Source organism: Mirounga angustirostris, unplaced genomic scaffold (assembly GCF_029215605.1).
Source record: "Mirounga angustirostris isolate CCGP_5_RB_7025 unplaced genomic scaffold, mMirAng1.0.hap1 SCAF_4, whole genome shotgun sequence".
Lineage (NCBI taxonomy): Eukaryota > Metazoa > Chordata > Mammalia > Carnivora > Phocidae > Mirounga > Mirounga angustirostris.
Window position 1 is genome coordinate 51,835,215 of NW_026991712.1, and position 22,267 is coordinate 51,857,481.

Below are 22,267 nucleotides of genomic sequence, written 5' to 3' on the forward strand. Positions count from 1 at the left end.
CAGTAGAACAGACTAAAAACAGATCTCTGTAATATAATGGTTTAATAAAAAAGTAGAGATATGCAGAGGTATTTTGGGAGCACTGATGAGTAGAACTATCACTAGTTGGGTGGAAAGTGAAGGGAGAGTCAAGAAAGTCTTCCTGAAGATGACTCAAGGGTAAGTATTAAGAGCATTCTAGGCAAAGACACCATAATGAATGAAGACACAGAGATAAGAAATAGCATGTTTTCTGATAAACTGTGAGTCATTCAGTGAACTGAAAAGAAAACCAAGTGTCAGGAATTGGTTCAGATTTGAAACTTGAAAGACAGGCAAAAGATAGATCATTAAGAGGGGGGTGCGGGGATGGGTTAGCCTGGTGATGGGTATTAAAGAGGGCACGTATTGAATGGAGCACTGGGTGTTATTCACAAACAATGAATCAAGGAACACTACATCAAAAACTAATGATGTAATGTATGGTGATTAAAATAACATAATAAAAAAACACATATAATAAAGAACTGCTATCCAACAACAACAACAGAAAAATGCTTAGTGAGACACGTGAATGCGCTGGACTTCAAATACTTCAAATAATTTTTGTTCTATTCTACTCTTCTCTTCTCCTGGAATTATAAATTCCATAGACTGCTTGATATTAACCCAAAGGTCATTGAGACTCTATATTTTTTAGTCTTTCTGTGGGATTCATTTTCTATACTTTCTATATCTATGTATTCAAGTTCCTAATCTCTTCTGCAATGTTCACTTGCTATTAAGACCATTCAGGGAATTTTTTTCAGATACTGTATTTTTCATCTCTAAAAGTTCCACTTTCTTAAGTTTATAACCTCCATTTTCCTTCTCATATGATGTTTTCTTTTAAATCCTTAGTATATTTATAATATCCATAAGAAATATATTAATATCATTAATTATTTAATATCATTTGCTAATTTCATCATTTCTATCGATTTTTGTTTGTTTCTATTGACTGACTTTCCTTCTAGCTATGCGCACAATTTCTTCCTAAGTTTAGTAATTTTTGATTGGGTGATGGATATTGTACGTATTCTACATTGTTGAGACTAGATTTTGGTCTGGCAACTTACTTGATCCTTTGAAGTTCATACTTAAGCTTTAAAGAGTGGGTACAAGCTTTCTCAATGAGGAGTCCACGAGAGAATTAAACTCTAGTGTCTAAGGTAACATTGTATATAATGAATTAACTTCTCTCTAATGCATTTAAGTGGTACTATACCACTCTTGACAGAAATAAGAAAATAGTTATTCAAATTCTTTCAACTGGAATCCCGGTTGAGAAAGACAAACAATTTAGCTGCACTAAGGCATAACCCCCTCTGAAGTCTCCCTGAAGGCTCCAGTGTTCAAGAATAACTCTTCATTCTAGCTGATCAAAACTCAAATGTCTCTCAGCTCTATGAGAATTTTGGAAACTTTCAACTTATAGCTTCCTTGCTGTTCTTTGCCTGGCCTCAGGGAGTTTCTTCATATATCTGTATAACTTAGTATTTAGGAACAAACTCAAGGGGATTTCTTTTTTTTTTTTTTTAATTTTATTTATTTTTGAGAGAGAGAATGACAGAGAGAGAGAGAATGAGAGGGGTGAGGGTCAGAGGGAGAAGCAGACTCCCTGCTGAGCAGGGAGCCTGATGTGGGACTTGATCCTGGGACTCCAGGATCATGACCTGAGCTGAAGGCAGTCACTTAACCAACTGAGCCACCCAGGTGCCCCTCAAGGGGATTTCTATACATATTTCTGACATTCTCTTTCCATGCAGTTTCCACCTCTTTGTTATCTATTCCACAAATTCTAGAGGCCTAAAGATTCCCCAACACCAAATTCTGTCTGTTTAACTCAGTGAAATCACAGTGCTCTGTTCAAGACACCTCTTTCTACATTGTAGTCCAGAAAGTGCCTAAAGGCAGAAAGCTGGAAAGATAGTAGGCTTATCTTATTTCCCACTGACATGGCTAGATTTATAGATCATTCTAGCAATTCTGTGAAAGAAAAATATGAGAAATATTGGATTAATGAAAGGGAGAAGCTCCAGAAACACCTAAGAGGTAAAACTATCAAGATGAAATGGTTTATTGAACATAGGAAGTAAGAGGAAGGAGTCAAAGATAGCTCTAAGAACTCAAATTTGAGTATGTGAGTGCCTCAAACTTACATGGGGAAGGGTACGTAATTTATGGTGATTCTAGTCTTATTTACATTGCTTTTGATGTATCTTTGGAACATCCAAATGGAGATAACCTTTGGAGAGTTGAATATATAAACTTAAAACTCAGGCGAAAGACCTTGGTTGGAAGATATAGTAATCAGCATATAAATATTAGTTGAAACTATAGAGGAAAAATATTGTTCAGAGAGAACATATAGAATCAAAAGACAATTGGAATAAAATAAAAGAACACTAACATTTAAGAGACAAAGGAATAAAGTAGAGATGGAGAAGTTTTGAGAAATGCAGAGAACCAGGAGACAGCAGAGTTGAAAAGTCAAGCAAACAAATGAGCCAATCAAGAAATGGGCAGAAGACATGAACAGACATTTTTCCAAAGAAGATATCCAAATGGCCAATAGACACATGAAAAACTGCTCAACATCGCTCAGCATCAGGGAAATCCAAATCAAAACCTCAATGAGATACCACCTCACACCAATCAGAATGGCTAAAATTAACAAGTCAGGAAATGACAGATGTTGGCGGGCATGCAGAGAAAGGGGAAGAACCCTCCTACACTGTTGGTGGGAATGCAAGCTGGTGAAGCCACTCTGGAAAACAGTATGGAGGTTCCTCAAAAAGTTGAAAATAGAGCTACCCTACGACCCAACAATTGCAGTACTGGGTATTTACCCCAAAGATACAAATGTAGGGATCTGAAGGGGTACGTGCACCTTGATGTTTATAGCAGCAATGTCCACAATAGCCACACTATGGAAAGAGCCAAGATGTCTATCAACAGATGAATGGATAAAGAAGATGTGGTATACATACACAATGGAATATTATGCAGCCATCAAAAAATGAAATCTTGCCATTTGCAATGACGTGGATAGAACTGGAGGGTATTATGCTGAGAGAAATAAGTCAATCAGAGAAAGACATGTATCATATGACCTCACTGATATGAGGAATTCTTAATCTCAGGAAACAAACTGAAGGTTGTTGGAGTGGTGGGGGGTGGGAGGGATAGGGTGGCTAGTGATAGACATTGGGGAGGGTATGTGCTATGGTGAGTGCTGTGAATTGTGTAAGACTGCTGAATCACAGACGTGTACCTCTGAAACAAATAATATATGTTAAAAAAAAAAAAGAAGATAGCAGGAAGGGAAAAATGAAGGGGGGGAATCGGAGGGGGAGATGAACCATGAGAGACTATGGACTCTGAGAAACAAAATGAGGGTTCTAGAGGGGAGGGTGTGGGGGAATGGGTTAGCCTGGTGATGGGTATTAAAGAGGGCACGTACTGAATGGAGCACTGGGTGTTATACGCAAACAATGAACCATAGAACACTACATCAAAAACTAATGATGTACTATATGGTGATTAACATAACATATAAAAAAAAAAAGAAAAGTCAAGCAAACAGAAACAGACACATAAATACAAAGAACAAACTGGTGGTTCCCAGAGAGGGGGTACCTGGGCGGCGGGGGGGGGGGGAGGATGGACAAAATAGGTAAAGGGGATTAGGGTGTACAAACTACCAGTTATAAAATAAGTAAGTCACAGGGATGAAAAGCACAACTTAGGGAATATAGTCAATAATATTATCATAACTTTGTATGGTGACAGATGTAAACACATATTGTGGTGAGCATTTTATAATGCATATAATTGTCAGATCACTATATTGTACATCTGAAACTAATACTGCAGATCAACTATACTTCAATTAAAAATTAAAACATTAAGGGGGGGCGGAGCAAGATGGCGGAGGAGTAGGAGACCAGGATTTCATCTCCTCTCAGGAATTCAGCTGGATAGGGATCAAACCATTCTGAACACCTACAAACTCAACAGGAGATCTAAGAAAAGAAGAGCAACAACTCTCTCATCAGAAAAGCGACCACTTTCTGGAAGGTAGGACGTGCGGAGAAGTGAATCCCAGGCGATATTCGGGAGGATAGACGGCGGGGGAGGGGCCTCCGTCGGCCGCTTCTGGCAAGTGATAGAACCACGGAGCACAAAATCGGAACTTTTAAAAGTCTGCTCCGCCGAGGGACATCACTCTGGTGGCTAAGCGAGGGGTGGAACCCTCCGGGAGAGTGTGGTCTCAGGACCCTCGGGGTCACAGAAAGACCGGGGGTGCCTGAGGGTGGCAGAGCTCCCAGGTAACGGAGCAGGGAAGCCGGCTGCAGAGGCGGAGCCCAGGCGCGGGCTCTCAGCTCGGGGTGGCCATAAACCGGGATCCGCGGCACAGTCGGGCCCCTGCTCCTCCAGCAGGGACCCAACAAGCGGCAGATCCGGAGAGACTCACCTTCCTCCCCCGGGAGGAGCCGCGCGGGAGCGCACCACAGGGATCTGCTGGGTTTGGAGACTCCACCCGGGGTCCGGTGCCAGAGATAGAAACGTGCGGTCACAGGCCGGGTGAGCACGGAGTGTGGCCAGAGACCGGGGAGACAGGAGTGACTGACGGCTTTTCTCTGGGGGCTCACTGAGGAGCGGGGCCCCGAGTTCTTGGCTCCTCCGGGCGGAGATTGGGAGGCCGCCATTTTCACTCTCCGCCTCCAAAGCTGTACGGAAAGCTCGCAGGGAACAAAAGCCCCGGAGAGCAAACCCGAGCAGATGACTTAGCCGGGAGGGGGCAAGGGTGGGGCAATTCCGCCTCCGGCAGAGACATTTGGAAACCACGGCAACAGGCCCCTCCCCAGAAGATCAGCGAGAACAGCCAGCCAAGACCAAGTTTACCGATCAATGAGAACGGCAGAACGCCAGCGCTAGGGGACTACTGCACATAGAATTCATGGCTTCTTTACCATGATTCTTTAGCCTTTCAAAGTTAATTTTTTTTAACTGTCTTTTTCTTTTTGAATTTTTCTTTTTCCCTTTTTCAACCAACATCTTATCAATCCCTTTTTTTAAAAAAAACATTTTTATTTTTTATTTTTAGAGTCATATTCTATCCCTTCATAGTAGTTACCCATATTTTTGGCTTATATATATATAAGTTGTTCTCGCTTTAAAATTTTGAGATAGTTTCTTCTAACAGATTAAAATATACCTTAAATCTCTAGTATATGGTGTTTTCTATTCCCCTGCCTGATCACATCCTCTCCCTTTATTTTTCTTTTTTCTTTTTCTTAAATCTTCTTTCTTTTTTCAAACTTCTTATCAATTCCTTTTATAAAATGTCCATCTTTACAGTCATATACCATCCGTTCATCATATCAACCCTTATTTTTGTACACATACAAGTTTTTCTTTCTTTAAAATTTTGGGAGGCACTTTCTTCTAAAAGACCAAAATACACCCCAAATCTAGTGTGTGGCACTGATCTATATACCAGCCTGATCATATTTGATCACATTCTGGGTTTTTTTTGTTGTTCTTGTTTTGTTTTGATTGTTTTTGTTTCTATCTTTATCTTTTTCTTTTTCTTTTTTTTCTTTTTCTTTTTTCTCTCTTTCCCTTTCTTTTCCCACTGCTTCAGGTCTTTTCTGATTTGTTTAGAGTATATTTTCTGGGGACGTTGTTACTCTGCTAGCATTTTGTTCTCTCATTAATCTATTCTCCTCTGCACAAAATGACAAGACGGAAAAAATCACCTCAACAAAAAGAACAAGAGGTAGCACCGACTGCCAGGGACCTACTCAATACGGACATTAGTACGATGTCAGATCTAGAGTTCAGAATCATCACTTTAAAGATATTAGCTGGGCTTGAAAAAAATATGGAAGTTATTAGAGAAACCCTTTCTGGAGAAGTAAAAGAACTAAAATCCAACCAAGTAGAAATCAAAAAGGCTATTAATGAGGTGCAATCAAAAATGGGGGCGCTAACTGCTAGAATAAATGAGGCAGAAGAGAGAATCAGTAATATAGAAGATGAAATGATGGAAAATAAAGAAGCTGAGAAAAAGAGAGATAAACAACTACTGGATCATGAGGGCAGAATTCGAGAGATAAGCGATACCATAAGGTGAAACAACATTAGAATAATTGGGATCCCCGAAGAAGAAGAAAGAGAGAGAGGGGCAGAAGGTATAATGGAGCAAATTATAGCAGAGAACTTCCCTAATTTGGGGAAGGAAACAGGCATCAAAATCCAGGAAGCACAGAGAACCCCTCTCAAAATCAATAAAAATAGGTAAACACCCCAACATCTAATACTAAAACTTACGAATCTCAGAGACAAAGAGAAAATCCTGAAAGCAGCTCGGGAGAAGAGATATGTAACCTACAATGGTAGAAACATTAGACTGGCAACAGACCTATCCACAGAGACCTGGCAGGCCAGAAAGGACTGGCAGGATATATTCAGAGCACTAAATGAGAAAAATATGCAGCCAAGAATCCTATATCCAGCTAGGCTGTCATTGAAAAGTGAAGGAGAGATAAAAAGCTTCCAGGACAAACAAAAACTAAAGGAATTTGCAAACACAAAACCAACCCTACAAGAAATCTTGAAAGGGGTCCGCTAAGCAAAGAGAGACCCTAAAAGCAACATAGACCAGAAAGGAACACAGACAATATACAGTAACAGTCACCTTACAGGCAATACAATGGCACTAAATTCATATCTTTCAATAGTTACCCTGAATGTAAATGGGCTAAATGCCCCAATCAAAAGACACAGGCTATCAGATTGGATTTAAAAACAAGACCCATCAATATGCTGTCTGCAAGAGACTCATTTTAGAACCAAAGACACCCCCAGATTGAAAGTGAGGGGGTGTAAAACCATTTACCATGCTAATAGACACCAAAAGAAAGCTGGGGTGGCAATCCTTATATCAGACAAATTAGATTTTAAACCAAAGACTGTAATAAGAGATGAGGAAGGACACTATATCATACTTAAAGGATCTATCCAACAAGAAGATCTAACAATTGTAAATATCTATGCCCCTAACATGGGAGCAGCCAATTATATAAGGCAATTAATAACAAAAGCAAAGAAACACATTGACAACAATACAATAATAGTGGGGGACTTTAACACCCCCCTCACTGAAATGGACAGATCGTCTAAGCAAAAGATCAACAAGGAAATAAAGACTTTAAATGACACACTGGACCAAATGGACTTCACAGACATATTCAGAACATTGCACCCCAAAGCAACGGAATACACATTCTTCTCTAGTGCCCATGGAACATTCTCCAGAATAGATCACATCCTAGGTCATAAATCAGGTCTCAACTGGTACCAAAAGATTGGGATCATTCCCTGCCTATTTTCAGACCACAATGCTTTGAAACTAGAACTCAATCACAAGAGGAAAGTCAGAAAGAACTCAAATACATGGAGGCTAAAAAGCATCCTACTGAAGAATGAATGGGTCAACCAGGAAATTAAGGAAGAATTAAAAAAAATACACGGAAACCAATGAAAATGAAAACACAACTGTTCAAAATCTTTGGGATGCAGCAAAGGCAGTCCTAAGAGGAAAGTATATAGCAATACAAGCCTTTCTCAAGAAACAAGAAAGGTCTCAAGTACACAACCTAACCCTACACCTAAAGGAGCTGGAGAAACAACAGCAAATAAAGCCTAAACCCAGAAGGAGAAGAGAAATAATAAAAATTAGAGCAGAAATCAATGAAATAGAAACTAAAAGAACAGTAGAACAGATCAACAAAACTAGGAGCTGGTTCTTTGAAAGAATTAACAAGATTGATAAACCCCTGGCCAGACTTATCAAAAAGAAAAGAGAAATGACCCAAATCAACAAAATCATGAATGAAAGAGGAGAGATCACAACCAACACCAAAGAAATACAAACAATTATAAGAACATATTATGAGCGACTATATGCCAGCATATTAGATAACCTGGAAGAAATGGATGCATTCCTAGAGATGTATCAACTACCAAAACTGAACCAGGATGAAATAGAAAACCTGAACAGACCTATAACCACTAAGGATATTGAAAATCTCCCAACAAACAAAAGCCCAGGGCCAGATGGCTTCCCAGGGGAATTCTACCAAACATTTCAAGAAGAATTAATACCTATTCTTCTGAAACTGTTCCAAAAAATAGAAATGGAAGGGAAACTTCCAAACTCATTTCATGAGGCCAGCATTACCTTGATCCCAAAACCAGACAAAGACCCCATCAAAAAGGAGAATTACAGACCAATATCCCTGATGAACATGGATGCAAAAATTCTCACCAAAATACTAGCCAATAGGATCCAACAGTACATTAAAAGCATTCTTCACCACGACCAAGTGGGATTTATCCCTGCGCTGCAAGGTTGGTTCAACATCCGCAAATCAATCAATGTGATACAATACATTAACAAAAGAAAGAACAAGAATCATATGATCCTCTCAATAGATGCAGAAAAAGCATTTGACAAAGTACAGCATCCTTTCTTGATCAAAACTCTTCAGAGTATAGGCATAGAGGGGACATACCTCAATATCATAAAAAGCCATCTATGAAAAACCTACAGCGAATATCATTCTCAATGGGGAAAAACAGAGCTTTCCCCCTAAGGTCAGGAACGCGGCAGGGATGTCCACTATCACCACTGCTATTCAACATAGTATTGGAAGTCCTAGCCACAGCAATCAGACAACAAAAAGAAATCAAAGGCATCCAAATTGGCAAAGAAGAAGTCAAACTCTCACTCTTTGCAGATGATATGATACTTTATGTGGAAAACCCCAAAGACTCCACCCCAAAACTGCTAGAACTCATACAGGAATTCAGTAAAGTGGCAGGATATAAAATCAATGCACAGAAGTCAGTGGCATTCCTATACACCAACAACAAGACAGAAGAAAGAGAAATTAAGGAGTCGATCCCATTTACAACTGCACCCAAAACCATAAGATACCTAGGAATAAATCTAACCAAAGAGACAAAGGATCTGTACTCAGAAAACTATAAAATACTCATGAAAGAAATGGAGGAAGACACAAAGAAATGGAAAAACGTTCCATGCTCATGGATTGGAAGAACAAATATTGTGAAGATGTCAATGCTACCTAGAGCAATCTACACATTCAATGCAATCCCCATCAAAATACCACCCACTTTTTTCAAAGAAATGGAACAAATAATCCTAAAATTTGTATGGAACCAGAAAAGACCCCACATAGCCAGAGGAATGTTGAAAAAAGAAAAGCAAAACCGGCGGCATCACAATTCCGGACTTCCAGCTCTACTACAAAGCTGTCATCATCAAGACAGCATGGTACTGGCACAAAAACAGACACATAGATCAATGGAACAGAATAGAGAGCCCAGAAATGGACCCTCAACTCTATGGTCAACTCATCTTTGACAAAGCAGGAAAGAATGTCCAATGGAACAAAGTCAGTCTCTTCAACAAATGGTGTTGGGAAAATTGGACAGCCACATGCAGAAGAATGAAACTGGACCATTTCCTTACAACACACACAAAAATAGACTCCAAATGGTTGAAAGACCTCAATGTGAGACAGGAGTCCATCCAAATCCTAAAGGAGAATACAGGCAGCAACCTCTTTGACCTCAGCCGAAGCAACTTCTTCCTAGAAACATCGCCAAAGGCAAGGGAAGCAAGGGCAAAAATGAACTATTGGGACTTCATCAAGATAAAAAGCTTTTGCAAAGCAAAGGAAACAGTCAACAAAACCAAAAGGCAACCAACCGAATGGGAGAAGATATTTGCAAATGACATATCAGATAAAGGGCTAGTATCCAAAATCTATAAAGAACTCATCAAACTCAACACCCAAAGAACAAAGAATCCAATCAAGAAATGGGCAGAAGACATGAACAGACATTTTTCCAAAGAAGACATCCAAATGGCCAACAGACACATGAAAAAGTGCTCAATATCGCTCGGCATCAGGGAAATCCAAATCAACACCTCAATGAGATACCACCTCACACCAGTCAGAATGGCTAAAATTAACAAGTCAGGAAATGACAGATGTTGGCGGGCATGCGGAGAAAGGGGAACCCTCCTACACTGTTGGTGGGAATGCAAGCTGGTGCAGCCACTCTGGAAAACTGTACGGAGGTTCCTCAAAAAGTTGAAAATAGAGCTACCATATGATCCAGCAATTGCACTACTGAGTATTTACCCCAAAGATACAAAAGTAGGGATCCGAAGGGGTACGTGCACCCTGATGTTTATAGCAGCAATGTCCACAATAGCCAAACTGTGGAAAGAGCCAAGATGTCCATCGATAGATGACTGGATAAAGAAGCTGTGGTATATATATACAATGGAATATTATGCAGCCATCAAAAGGAATGAGATCTTGCCATTTGCAACGACGTGGGTGGAACTGGAGGGTATTATGTTGAGTGAAATAAGTCAAACAGAGAAAGACATGTATCATATGATCTCACTGATACGAGGAATTCTTAATTGCAGGAAACAAACTGAGGGTTGCTGGAGTGGGGGACGGGTGGGAGGGATGGGGTGACTGGGTGATAGACACTGGGGAGGGTATGTGCTCTGGTAAGCGCTGTGAATTGTGCAAGACTGTTGAATCTCAGATCTGTACCTCTGAAACAAATAATGCAATATATGTTAAGAAAAAAAGAAGAAGAAGGTAGCGGGAGGGGAAGAATGAAGCGGGGGAAATCGGAGGGGTAGACGAACCATGAGAGATGATGGACTCTGAAAAACAAACAGGGTTCTAGAGGGGAGGGGAGTGGGAGGATGGGTTAGCCTGGTGGTGGGTATTGAGGAGGGCACATTCTGCATGGAGCACTGGGTGTTATGCACAAACAATGAATCATGAAACACTTCATCTAAAACTAATGATGTAATGTATGGGGATTAACATAAGAATAAAATAAATAAATAAATAAAAATTAAAACATTAAATTTAAAAATAATTTGAAAAAAAAAGTCAAGGGAGTAAAGAATTTCAGAAAAAGAGATTAAAATATGATTTCAAATAGGAGTTCCAGCAAAATAAAAGTTAAAAGAATGGCCACTGGTTTAGGCAATTAAGAAGAAACAAGTAGCCTTTCACTCACTCAGTAGGTGAGTGTAGTTGAAAGACAAATGCCAGCAGGTAGAGAAAGTGAGGGAAACTAATAGCAAGTATAGATTACTCTTCTAAAGGATGAAAGAAGGAAGATGGCTGACTAAATTGAAGCTAAAGAAAGATATGGGTCAAGACAGTATACCTTCAGTATATGAGACTTGAGTTCTTGAAAGCTGAAGATCTTGGTATTAAGGAGGGCACATATTGCATGGAGCCCTGGGTGTTATCCACAAACAATGAATCATGGAACACTACATCAAAAACTAATGATGTACTGTATGGTGACTAACATAACATAATAAAATAAAATTTAAAAAAAAACAATATACAGAGAAAAACAAGATGGATTGAGGTCCCAGAGCTGAGAGGCCAAGAAGTCAAGAACATGGAAGGATTACTTAGCGTTGGTCAAGAGGCTTGACCACCACTGGTATTAGAGGAAAGAACATAGAATCAGCAACCAAACTGACAAAGAAGGCTTGTTCTGAGCAAGCATTCCTACCTCGCTTCCAGAGCAGTGGCAGGACCCTGACCTGAGAACGGACTGCCACAGTTCAGGAAGAGAGAGCAAGGGCGTCAGAAACTGAGAGTAAGGGCCTCCATTCAGAGCCTTTAGCAGTGACAAAGACCCTGACTAGGGAACTGTCACTGAAGGCCTTATTCTCAGTGTGAGCTGTCACATAACATTCAGAGCACATTCATATGAAAGGAGATAAAAATGAGGATGCTGATTATAATGATGATGATTAAAATAGATGCTCTGATATATCCCCCAGGTACTCCCTTCAGAACTGTATTCCCCTGGCTGCTAGGAGTGCTGCTGGCTGACAGCCCTCTCAGCAAGTTAATCTCAGCTGAAGAGGGCTGCTTTCCCCAAGGTCATGATTCTTTCCCAACTACAGCCTGCACCCCATTACTAGTCAATGCCAGGGTATAGAAATCTAGCCTCGGGACAAGCTGAAGAGCTGTTCCAGTTTCATTTCCCTACAGGGTCAGCTGAGGCCTTGGTTGCTACTTAAATAGTAAGCAGTCCAAATTCTCTCTGGACTTCCAACTCCTACATCCTTCACTTCCTCCACAGATAGGGTTGTCACATAAAATAGAGGACACCCAGGTAAATTTGAAATTTCAGATAATTATGTCCCAAATAGTACCTTTTATATAAAGAATTAGTCACTGTTTACCAGAAATTTAAATTTAACTAGGCATCCAATATTTTTACCTGCTAAATCTGGCAACCCTACCCACAGGTACTAATTTGAGAGGACTCCCTAGAAAACTTCCTTCACGCTAGTCTCTGTCTCAGAGTTGGCCTCCTAGGGAATCCCACTTAAAATAGTAAATTCTGGAATTTAATCACCTGCTGGATGGCTGGCAATGAAGAACACATGTCTAGCAATAGGTGGAATATAAACAGTCTCCAGCAGCGTAGCAGTATAAATATTAAAACTTTGACTGGTGAGATGACCTGGGATGGCCTACAGTGGGAGGAGATGCACTAGTATATGGAATTCATCAGTAGTTTGAGCAATATTGGGGAATCAGTACAATTATAATAACAATGGAACTGGATGGTTATTGTTAGAGACAACTGATGCTTTAGAAAAAAGATAATAAATAGCTAAGAGTGATTAAATAGCAATTAAAGGCTAAGAATGAAATTCAGAGGATTTCAAGGAGAACAAGGAGATACTTGGTGCCAAATTACCTCTTCTACCCTGGAGGGGCAATGTATTTATTGGTCTGCTAAGGGCTTTATATAATAGGCATATAAATTAAGGCATATTTAAGGCTTCCCTTTCCTTCCCATTGGGCCTGTACCATTATCCAAAAGTTAAAGCATATTTGATCCATTGACATGAATCTCACATAAAATAACATCGGAATAATAGAGGTGCAGCCATAAGCACATGAACTTGGGATTCAGTGGTCCTCTCACATACTGCACCACTCAAAACCTGCCAGCCTGATAGAGCAAAGAAAAGCCCACAGATGGTATAGCACCAGCTCAGAGACAGTATCTTACAAGAATGGGACACTGTTCTCTGGAACACAATATGCACTTACGTGTACACATCTATGTACGTACAATGGCACTGTGTTCCCAAGAGGTAAATTCATAAATCTGAGAACTTAGGGATCAAAGAAGAGATGGTCTCACTTGTATCACTCCCAGAGAACCACCTGGGGAATTTTTGCTTCCTGCCTCACAATTTGGGGCTCTTTGGGTTGAGAAGTCCTGACTCCAAAGGAGAAATACTTCTACCAGGAGAAATAGCAAAGTGCCATTGAACTTTAAGCTTTAATTGTCAGCCTGGCACTCTGGGCTTTACATGACAAAGAATCAGCAGGCAAGAAGAGAAGTCACCAGGCTGGACAGAGGTAATTGAACCTGATCATTAGGAAGAGGTAAAGCCACTATTATATAATAGAGGCAAGGAGAAAGATGTTTGGCACACAGGCAAGCCACTTTGACACTGCTTTTTACTCCCCTGCCCAATTTTGAGGTAAATAGACAAGTACAGAAGCCAGGGCCTGAGAAGGGCATAGTGACCAGGGACTTGAGTACACTTCCTAAAAAGCACTATGGCAGGACAAGAAAAGAATAAAAAGACAAAGAATACAAGAGAAAAGTAATATACAGGTCTGAACAAGCTTTCTCTAAGTTCAGAGTATATATATTTTTCCTATCCTCTCATTTTCTAAGAAATATGATCTACTGTCATGGAAAACAATTACTACATTATAAAGAATGCAAATTAGGTTTATTGAAAACCTATGTGTCAGAAGGTTTTCTCATATTATTTCACATTAATTCTCAAAAAAAAAAAAAAAACCAACCTGTAAATTGAGTCTTGCTCTCCACAGATTAGGAAATTGAGTCTTAAGAGGTGAATAGTGAAAGACGTTTCTACCACAACATGTCCACATAGAAAACTAATAGGACCAATGGGCTTCAGAGAGATTGAATAGGACCTTGAGACTGACAACAGTACTGAAAGGGTGAAATATAAAGCTCAAAGGCACTGCTCCACAATATAACTTTCTGGGATAATGGAAATGTTCAATATCTGTGTCTGTTCTGTCCAACATGGTAACCACTAGCTACAAATGGCTACTGAGCAATTAAAATGTGGCTAAGGCAACTGAGGAATTAAATTTCTGATTTTAATTAATTTAAATTTGAATTTAAATAGCCAGTACAGTTCTAAAGGATCCCTGAAATTTCTTCTGCACCTCTAATAAAAGTACCCAGGGGTTAAGATGGCTATTACAAGAAAAGCAATGCAATTCTGAATTTCCAGAATAAGACTTCTAGTTCCCTGGCCACACAGTTCTTTTCCCTCAAGTTCTGACAAACTGGACCCCAGGCACTTGGGTGGCTCAGTCGGTTGAGAATCCAACTCTTGGTTTCAGCTCAGGTCATGATCTCATAGTTGTGGGACTGAGCCCTGCATGGTGCTCTGCGCTCAGGGCAGAGTCTGCCTCAGATTCTCTCTCTCTCTCAAATAAATAATTAAAATCTTTTTTTAGAAAATTGGACCTGTTGTATGTCAAGCTCTAATTCTTTCTTTTTTTTAATTCCAGTTAGTTAACATACAATATAATGTTAGTTTCAGGTGAACAATATAGTGATTCAACACTTCCAAACATTCCCCAGTGCTCATCACAACAAGCACCCTCCTTAATCTCCATCACCTATTTCATCCATTCCCCCACTCACCTCCCGTCTGGTAATCATCAGTTTGTTCTCTATAGTTAAGAGTCTGTTTCTTGGTTTCTCTCTCTCTCTCTTTTTTCCTTTGCTCATTTGTTCTGTTTCTTAAATTCCACATATGAGTGAAATCATTTTGTATTTGTCTTTCCCTGACTGACCTATTTCTTAGCGTGTAACTTAGGGTTATACTCTCTAGCTCCATCTATGTCATTGCAAATGGCAAGATTTCATTTTTTATGGCTGAATAGTATTCCATTATATATGTGTGTGTGTGTGTGTGTGTGTCTGTATATATATATATATATATATATATGTATATCTGTATATATGTGTGTATATATATATATATATATATATATATATATATATATCACTTCTTTATCCATTCATCTATCAATGGACACTTGGGCTGTTTCCAGAATTTGGCTATTGTGCGTAATGCTGCAATAAACACAGGAGTGCATGTATCCCTTTGAATTAGTAATTTTGTACTTTTTGGGTAAAAACCCAGAAGTGTGATTACTAAATCATACCAAGCTCTAATTCTTAAATAGAGCAAAGTTGCCACAGATTTGACTAAAGACTTTTATCAGCCACCACAAAATACAGACAGACCCTATTATATAGAAGCACTCAGAACTATTTTTCATTTTTTACAACTTCTTGGCTGGAAGAAGTCTAGCTTTTTCAAAAATAATGTAGTGATATATTAAGTTAAATAGCTGTTTTCTTTGTTGTTGTTTTTCTGCCTGTTTTTGTGAGGAGGAGCGGGTTTGGTTTTGGTTTTCATTGTCAGACTCATTTTTAAATGTCTCCAGTTTATTGTTTACTGTCTGTGAAACCTCCTTCTCTAGAGATTTAGACCAAATAGATTTTTCCTGATTAGGTTGCTCATCATTATTTTCTGAGCTTCCAATTAAGTATCATCTGGCAATCTGGCAATTTTGTGAAACATTAAGGCAGGCTGTATTCCAATTTTGCCTTTTAACTTTTAACTTTCATTAAAGGGAATCTATTCTGAGGTCACTGATGAATTGAGACCTCCAAATATTTCATAAGTTTGACACCATGCCAAACCTATAAAAATCTACACTCTTCTTAAAAGGATTTGTTAAATAGAATTCTATGACAGATCACTTACCAAATTGAATATATATCACTAATTTTCTGGCTTCTGTCATTCAGTCTAATAAATCACATTGAAATCCTTAAATTCTGGCCATTTTACAACTTCCCACAAATATTCAGAATTAACACTATTTTTCTTTGGAGAAAGTATGAGGTGAAAGAAATACCTCATAGAGAGTATTCACAAGGTACCTATCCCTAATTTCACATACTCTTTTCTCACCTGCTTCTTTGCTGAGATGAGAAAGAAGATACAGATTTTTTTTTAAAGATTTATTTATTTATTTGAGAGAGAGAATGAGAGAGAGAGAGAGAGAGCACATGAGAGCGGGGAGGGTCAGAGGGAGAAGCAGACTCCCTGCCAAGCAGGGAGCCCGACGCAGGACTTGATCCTGGGACTCCAGGATCATGAGCTGAGCCAAAGGCAGTTGCGTAACCAACTGAGCCACCCAGGTGCCCGAAGATACAGATTTTTAATCCCCAGTGTGGACTAGGCATTTAAAAAAAAAAAAAAAAAAACTGTTGTACAGAGGGACAAACCTTTACCCTCAAGTAATTATGGTTTTCAAATAACTAGCTAGATGTTGGAAGCCAAACAAAGAGAATCTGAGCAATTACTAAACTCTCCAAAGCCAAAGAGCCTGAGTTAAACCCTGACTCCATTGTTGAATATTAGACAATTATTTCATATATATGTACCTCTGTTTCTTCATCTATAAAATGCAGATGATAATAGTATCTATCTCATAATGTTCTGATAAATAAGTTAATAATTGTAAAGGACTAAGAACAGTTCCGGGTACACTAGCATAAGTTAAAATAAGCATCATAGAATTACAGTATAAGAACGTTCAATAGAATTTTGGCTGTTATCCATTTTATGTGTATATTTATCACTTGCATGATTTTAGAAACACTTTTTACACATACTTTTGGGACTTTAGTATTTAGATTCTAGAAACAGCAATAAAGTGTTAAGCATTCATTTACAACTTCATACAAGCAGAATTCACAGAAAAGGGGTTTTTCATTCGATTTGGAAATTGGTATTGTGATAGTTCTGTCACTGATAGAGATATGAATCGTATATTCCTAATGGAAATTATGCCTACAAGTCGCATAGTGATAACATTTATGAGCATTGTTGTATCTATGGATATGTATTATTCATAATGAGCAGATCTACTTATTCAACCAACCAATATTAATTAATCACCTCTTTTTGCTATTTTATTCACCTCTATTTCTAAGTATGGGCAATAAAATTATCAACAAAACAGCTTTCATGACATTTATTCTAGTAAAAGATAAAGACATTAAATCAAAAGAAATCATACAAATGTGAAAAATCAGCTGATGTACATTAATTTACTTGAGCACCTTAATTGAAGAATTTAACCTAGTCAACAAAATTAAGGAGTTGTCCCTGAAGAAGAAAGAATTGGACTGATGCCTAAAGGATGAGAAAAGGTTAACTAAGTGAATAAAGGAAGACCAATCCTAGAAAGAAAACAGCATGAACAAAACCTCATGGAATAAAATGAAAAGAACAGGTAAATGATATCCTCAACAAAGCTGCAATGGTAGGTAAGGAAAAGATCATACAGAGACTAAAAAGCCACGTTAAGAAGTTTTACTCATATCATACAGAATCCACTGAAGGATTCCTATCAGGAGGTGGGGAGGAAACAAACATAATCAGGTTTGCTTTTACACCAGATCAATAGGTCTACAATGAGAAGATAGACTGGGGGAGAAGGAGGCAAGAGTTAAATTAGTTGAGAGGCTATTTCAGCATGATATCTTGGTCTACCTGGTAAGTAGTCAAGATGGAAGGAAGCATAAATTCAAAAGATATTTAGGGATCTTGATGATTCACTGGATGTGGGAGGTGAGAAACAGGGAGGTATAAAAGATAACTTCTACATTTCTACTTGTATAACTGGACAAGATTAAGGGAAGGAAAACCAGAAAATTTTTTGGACTTGTTGCATTTAAAATGTCTTTGGTATTTTCAAGTGAGGATATCATGTACACAGTGGGAGAATTCCTTATTTCAAATATAATAAAGTAGCTGATACCACACTACTCTTCTTACAGTAAATGACTGTAAAACTGGACAAAATATATAAAACAATATTTTCAGTCCTTGGTCAAAAGGCAGCATTTAACTTTGATTCCTGAGAAGGAGGAAACACATAAGGTAAGCTCCATAATAGCCGTAAATTTCTGCCCAGGAAAATTTCTAAACTATAATGTCGGGGAATAAAGTCAAGCAGAGCACAGAAGTATCACTGAGGTGAGGAGGTAACAGGTAGATAACAAAATCTGGAGCTGCTGAAGGGGCTGAAGTTGTGGAATGAATACTATAGACAAGGAAGCTGCACTGAAAAAGATCTCACAAATTTACATATGGATCATCTAATACTTTGGCTAAATTCTAAAGCTGTGCATGCACAGGGTAAGACCCAAAATGGTCCAGTAGAGAACTACTTCTAGGAATTGTAAAATAAAATGGATATTCTGGTGGTTGCAAACTGCTTAAAATATAGAAATTCTGACTAGCCAAAATGGAGAGACCTCATTGAACTCAGGGACTCAGCTGACACCTCATAGGAAGCTCATATCATTGGCGTAGGGTTACTCTAGCTAAGGTGTACTCTAGACCCTTAAAAAATTTGGTAAAACTTAAAAACAGGCTCAAAGGCATAAAGATGATCCACTAGCAAATTCTCTGTCTGCCAGCTCAAAACCCAGTATTTCTTAAAGGAAAAATTTTAAAAGTCAGACTTTCAAAAACATCTTAGAAAGTCTAGTACCCAACAAAAAATTAGTAATTGTGGGGGCGCCCAGGTGGCTCAGTCGGTTGGGTGTCTGACTCTTGATTTAGGCTCAGGTCATGATCTCGGGGTCATGAGATTGAGCCCCATGTCAGCTCCACCCCAAGCATGGAGCCTGCTTAAGATTCTCTCTTCTCTCCCCTCCCACCCCATCTCTTAAAAAAAAAAAAAAGTAAATGTGAATTAACAAGATCATGGTAGCAGAGAGTACTTCTCAATTCTATTGATAGAGTTTGACATCTCTAAGATACCCCAGCAGCTTAACCTAAGCCCTAATGGGAAATAAAAAATAACAAAACAAAAATACAATTAAGGCAAGGCAAAAACAAATAAAGACATACATATATAGTTATATAAATGGTAATAAATATAAAGAGGAAAAAGAAAACAAGTAGAACATTAAAACTACTAGATCAAACAAACAGCAACACAAAATAATAATTAAATCAACTGTGATTTCACTATATTAAAAATATTTCTGGAAAATATTTTTAATTGGAAATTAAATAGTTTAATTGAAGTAAAGGAGAACCAAATTAGTGTCTTTAAAGATCTAGAGGATGAAATACCTAAAAAGAGAGAAAAAATATGAGGACAGTGTAATCATGAGGGAAGAGAAAAATAAACAATGATTTAGAATATCTAATAATAAATCATATTTCAGAAGAAAAAAGTAACAAGTAAAACATATAAATCACAAAAGAATATTTATCTCATTTTAAAAAAGATTTGAGGGGTGAGTGCTGTGAATTGTGTAAGACTGTTGAATCACAGACCTGTACCTCTGAAACAAATAATACATTATATGTTAAAAAAAAAAAGAAGAAGAAGAAGAAGATAGCAGGAAGGGAAAAATGAAGGGGGGGAATCAGAGGGGGAGACGAACCATGAGAGACTGTGGACTCTGAGAAACAAACTGAGGGTTCTAAAGGGGAGGGGGTGGGGGGATGGGTTAGCCTGGTGATGGGTATTGAGGAGGGCACATTCTGCATGGAGCACTGAGTGTTATACGCAAACAATGAATCATGGAACACTACATCAAAACCTAATGATGTAATGTATGGTGATTAACATAACATAAAAAAAAGGAATACAGTATATATAAAAAAAAAAAAAGATTTGAGGGGCACCTACATGGCTCAGTGGGTTAAGTACCCGACTCTTGGTTTTGGCTTAGGTCATTATCTCGGGGTCGTGGGATCAAGCCCTGGGTCGGGCTCCCCAGGGACACAGCATGGAGTCTGCTTGGGATTCTCTCCCTCTCCCTCCGCTCCGCCCCCCCCCATCCTCTCCCTCTCTCTCTCTAAAATAAAATAAATGAATAAAATCTTTTTAAAAATAAATAAATTAAGTAAGTAAGTAAGAAAGAAAGATTTGAATCTACCAATTTCAGGTCCTTACTGAGATTCAAGGAGACTTTAAAAGACATAGCCAAGGCATACCTGGCAATGGTCTGGAAATTCAAGGTTTAGTGAGGACATCAGGTCCTAATCTCTGGAACCCATGAATGTTGCTTTATATGATAAAGTCTGCAGATGTGATTAAGGATCTTGAGATGGTAAGATCATCCTGGATTATTTGGGTAGTCCCTAAATGCCATCATAAGGGTCCTTGTAAGAGAGAGGCAGATAATACATTATGCATAGACAGAAGTGGACAGGGTCTGGGATGAGAGTGATATAGACACAGAAAAGAAATGCTGGCAGCCACCAGAAGCTGGAAAACAAGACGTATTCTGAATGCTCTCTATTGCTCATCTATTCTGAAGATCCTCTAAACATTTAGAGCAAATGTTTGCAGCGTATTTAGAAACTGGAAGAGGCAAGGAACGGAATCTCCCTTAGAGCCTGCAGAGGGAGTGTCGAGTGCTGACACCTTGACTTCAGCCCAGTGATACTTATCTTAGGCTTCTGGCCTCCAGAACTATGCAGAATAAATTTCTGTTGTTTAAGCCACACAGTTTGGGGTAATTTGTTACAGCAACCACAGGAAAGTAATAAAAAGGTAAAGAGAAAATTTTATAAGTTCTCACGTGGTAAGAACAAGTTACTTCGGAAGACAAAAGAATCAAATACCAGACTCCTCCTCTACAACTCTGGAAGCTAGAAAACAATAGAGTATCTACAGACAATTGATAAGTTAGAGCTGCAAACCAAGAATCTTAATGCTAGCCAAAGTATCAATTACCTGTCAGGATGAAAGAAAGGTATTTCAGATATTCAAGGATTCAGGCAATACATAACCAACATGCCGCATCTGAAGAAAATGTTTGAGAAACGAGGCAAATAGGATAACACAGATACAGAAATATGAGGAGGAGGGAAAGAGCATTATCATTAAATCTAAATGGATAAAGAGAATGTGTAATATAAATAAGGGAGGGGCACCTGGGTGGCTCAGTTGGCTAAGCGTCTGCATTCAGCTCAGGTCATGATCTCAGGGTCCTGGGATCAAGCCCGACATTGGGCTCCCTGCTCCGCGGGAAGCCCGCTTCTCTTCCCACTCCCCCTGCTTGTGTTCCCTCTCTTGCTGTGTCTCTCTCTGTCAAATAAATAAAATCTTTTTAAAAAAAAACCAAAAAAGTAAAAAATAAATAAAAACACAGAGCAGAAGTCCTAAATTCACAAGAGGAATAAGAGGGAATTCAATGTAACTTCAACAAGTCTGCAAAAATAAAGAGAAAAAGGAAACAATACAATTAAAGAAACAGTCATCTTAAATAAGATGGAAAAAAAGTAGTAGAGCAGATTTTACACTAAATGGAAATGGGCTGGATTCTCCTATTATAGACAGCATGGTCAGCAAATGTTGGTTTTTTATAAAAAACAAATTAACTCAAAGTGATTAAGAAAAAAATTTTCAATTTTTAAATGGGCCATGAGATACCACAAAAATGCCAAATTCCAGAGTCTAGGAAAGTACACTGGTGCCTCGTGGACTGTTGCAAAGAGAGAAACAATATGTTCTGTCCATCATTTCTTAAGGAAGGAGAAAAGCTCCAATTTTTACTCACACCCATCTGTAAAGGTCTGTAAGTCACATTTCCAATCCAATAGTTGCTATAAAGGGGTAATAACATCGAAATTCCACTTCAACATGATTTTATATCTATTCCAAAACCCCTCAAAATTGACAGTAATAAATGAAAAGATACAATTCCACAGGAACAAAGAGAACAGAAGAGTAGAGACAGCAAATAAAGATGTCAATAAATCACTGTAAAGGACATGAAACATAATCATGGTACAAGGCATACATAGTTCAGCATCAAAATATTATAAATATTGATAGTGAAAACCAAAAAGAGTGATAAAACTATATTGAGAGGCAGTGGGAACAGGAAGACTTATTAAGTAAGGTAAATTAGTAACTACAGTGACAAAAGTCAGTAT